The sequence below is a fragment of the Vidua chalybeata genome, chromosome 2 (genome assembly GCF_026979565.1).
Source record: "Vidua chalybeata isolate OUT-0048 chromosome 2, bVidCha1 merged haplotype, whole genome shotgun sequence".
NCBI classification, from domain to species: Eukaryota; Metazoa; Chordata; class Aves; order Passeriformes; family Viduidae; genus Vidua; species Vidua chalybeata.
In genome coordinates this window covers 60,131,996-60,135,565 of record NC_071531.1, presented here as the reverse complement: position 1 = coordinate 60,135,565, position 3,570 = coordinate 60,131,996, and the positions used below count along the sequence as shown (strand labels likewise).

General features: G+C 46.4%; 1 long non-coding RNA gene across 1 annotated transcript; it reads right to left on the bottom strand.

Annotated features, from left to right (window-relative positions):
- Positions 1–687: 687 nt before the first annotated feature.
- LOC128784838 (uncharacterized) lies at positions 688–1,629 on the bottom strand. The gene is made up of 3 exons (XR_008429641.1): positions 1,576–1,629; positions 1,163–1,284; positions 688–731 (listed from the first exon to the last, which is right to left on the bottom strand). It is a non-coding gene; the product is annotated as an uncharacterized LOC128784838 (long non-coding RNA).
- Between the last annotated feature and the right edge of the window lie 1,941 nt (positions 1,630–3,570).

Here is a 3,570-nt window from a genome sequence, read left to right as displayed (position 1 = left end):
ATTGTTAGTCAAGTGTGTGCGCATAGCTGTCAATCCAGGGGGAGGGGACAAGCTGCATCGGAGAGTGATATCATCAGCTCAGCCTGCGATTGGAGGCTGATCAACCAACCAATAGTGCCTAGTAGTTCCAGAATGATTGGCCAGGAATGCACCACCTCATGGACCAATCAGTGACCAGAAAGAGGGCCAATCAGCAAAAGGATCAAGAACGCACCAATCCAGCAGCTTCAGAGACTTAAAAATCCCCCAGGTGCTGGCCTCCTGGGTTTTTCTGCGGATTCTGTACCCTTGGAAACACCCTGTGCACACTGATACTTGTTACTCTGACTTGCCGCTGAGGTCCTGGGCTTATCCTGGGGCCTCACCCTCAGTTGTCTTTGTTTTTAATAAACAGGCCCAGGCTTTTGAAAACTATTTTGGCTCTGATTCGCCTGCCTCTAACAGTGAGTGTCAAGTCAAAATCAACTCTCCCCATTTCCAATGAAAACAAAACAAAGCTACCCATTCCCTGCTCTCAGGCTCTCCTGAGGTCACAGCAGTCTTGCAGATATTAACCCTCCCTTTTCCACCACTGCTGTGACAGCACAACAAGCTCTGTTCTGCAATGAGCTTGACTCAGCAGGAAGGAAAAACACCAATTTATGTGTTGAAACTTTCTTTAAAATTTCTTTCAACAAATTGTTGAGTCCTTGTTTCAACTGGAAAGGTCACTTCTGGGTCTTAGTGGTTCACTGGTGGAAAAAAACAAAACATGAAGCAAGAAGCTCTGCAGGACACTGCCCACCAAGAGAAACCTTATTTCAGATACTTGTCTGGTTTCAATGGTGCTGTAGACCTATCCCAAACTCGGCAGCAGGAAGGTGATACTCATGACCCACATACCAAATCATCAAGAGCATTCAGTTCTTCTGCCAACAGTTGAGACTAGTTTGATTAGCAGGTGCATTGGGTTAGTTGTATATACATTTTTTAAGTTTTTACATGCTTGGTATTACTGAAGAGACAGTGAAATTTCTAATGACAGAGAGGAGCAGCACAAAACACATAGCAAAGAGCTCAACTGTACATTTGCAGCAGCACAGTGTAATCACTTCAGAGCCTTGTTATCACTGGGTCAAAATAGGTGATTGTCCCAAACTATTCAGCTCTTGTGAGAACACACCTGCAGAGCTACCTCCACTTCTGAGGCCCCCAGCATCAGAAGGACATGAAGCTGCTGAAGTGAGTCCAGAGGAGGCCATGGAGATGCTTCAAGAACTGCAGCCCCTCTGCTCTGGAGACAAGCTGGGAGAATTGGGGGTGTTTAGCCTCAAGAAAAGAAGGTTTCAGAAAGAGCTTAGGTCCTCTTCCAGTGCCTAAAGAGGCTCCAAAAGAGCTGGAGAGGGGGTTGTGAAAACAACATGGAATGACAGGACAAGGAAGAATGGGTTCAAGCTGAGGGCAGGGTTAGATTGGATATTGGAGGAAATTCTTCCCTGAGGATAGTGAGGCCCTAGCACAGGTTGCTCAGAGAAGCTGTGGGTGCCCCATCCCTGAAAGTGTTCACGGCTAGGCAGGATGGGGGCTTGGAGCAACCTGGTCTAGTGGAAGGTATCCTTCCCATGGTAAGGGGATGGAGCTGGATGATCTTTAAGGGCCCCTTCTAACTCAAACTATTCTGTGATTCTATACTCACCTTTGTTATGTCAGCATGAGATGGGACTACATACCTAGCAGAGATTACCTGGTGAGAAGGACATGAAAGAGAGATCCTGGTCATGGAAGAAATTTTGGGGTGAAAAATGGATAACCTTTGGCTTGTAAAATACAGAGAGAGTAGAGAAGGTTTGAGGCCCTTCTAAGCCACTCTTTTCCAAAGGGGTCCCAGTATTTGTGCTGGGTTACAAAACTATAGCATGTGCAAGAGAACTAAAAAACTCCAAAAATATGAAACCACCTAGTCTGCTCCGAGTAGTAATGTAACAGGACATATACCTTTCTAGTGCTGAGCTCCACCACAGATGATATTTGTTTTTCTTTTGAGGGGACTATATGGGAAACAGAGATTTCCAACCTACTGAGAACTGACCTTATGAAACTGGGAAGATGTCCAGAAATATCTGCCATGTCAATGGAGGGTGAAGAAGAAAGGCTGGGGAGATTTTGACATGCAGAGATGATAGAGCAGGATCTTCACACTATTTGCTGGGTTATGTAGTTTAAGGGCAGCACAACAGGCTCATGGCTTCTCCTACCTGCTTAAGACCTGGTGTAAGAGACGGTCCGAAGTTCCCCTCATTTTTGCCTCACGTTTGCCGCAATAGCAGAGACTGAGATCCTGGAGACCCCAATTGTAATTCTGGCTTGGGAGAAGTGGATGATTATTTGCAGGTGAGTTTGCTGTGCCACCATGGAACACTGCTTCGAGCAGGGCCTGGCAAGGACCTGGCAAGGAGCGGCTTGTTCTACAAGCTTACACTTTCTTCACGATACCTACCCGAACCCATGAATTTTCCCACCTCTTGGCCAAATGAACTTTCTGGGGTAACTTTGGTGATCTCCCACGGAAGGTCCCTCATCTGCCTCACAACCACCGTGACAGACGGAGATTGAAGCTCCCTCCCAAGGATTGAGACTGAGACCCCTATAATCCTAACACTTGGGTGAAGGCTGGCCTGAGTGAAGCAGGATGTCTGTCAAGTGGTGCCTGCAGGTGTGTTTGCTGGACCAAGAAAACAATGGATCTCACTCACTGCTGAAATTGACTTGCCCTGCTTCAGAACATGGATTGTCTGTACCCGTTTTTCTGTAGACTCATTCCTCCATTACCTGTTCCCCCCCACTCGCAGAGGACTATAAAAGACCCCTAAGTTAACCAAGACTTTGGTGAACCCCCATGGATGACGGCGAATCTACGTGGCTGGACCATTGAGGATTTTGTCTCTCCGTTTGGTAGCTATATCCCCCCTCCTCCCATTCTTTATCTCCTTTCTGATTTCTTCTATCACATTTGCTGTTGGCACTCAATAAAAGGTGCATTTGTTGTGAGTAAACTGATGGTCCCCTGCTGTTTGCCTTTTGCACTTTTGGGATTGGTAAAACGAACCATCATGACACCCCACTTGCTCTAGCAGATCGTGACACCTGGCATCCAACTTGGCAGCAGTGGATTTAGTATCTCAGAAAGGATTTGAGATAAAACCATGCAGGGTTTAACACTTAATGAGATAGTTGTCTAATGTCTCTGGAATATCAACTCATCAGAAACATATTGAGCAACCAGTAACAGAGACTCATCCGCAGCTGTTCTTACAGTCAAGATTAAACATTTTCAAGCAACAGTTTAGGCGTGATCCTGAATTTCAGCATGCATTCAGACTGGGAATTGGTGATGCTCTGCTCTTCAGACAGGGAACATGGGTCCCATCTTGCCCCAAAAGAGCTGGCTCAGTCTGTCATCTCTTCAGTTGAGAAGGAGGAGTGGACAGCAGGTATTTGTTAAGTCCTCCAGACATCAGCCTGGCAGAGAGGAGATTCAGCCATTGAAAATCTTTGTCAGAGTCTCCCTTCAGATACCCAGGAATCTCCAGA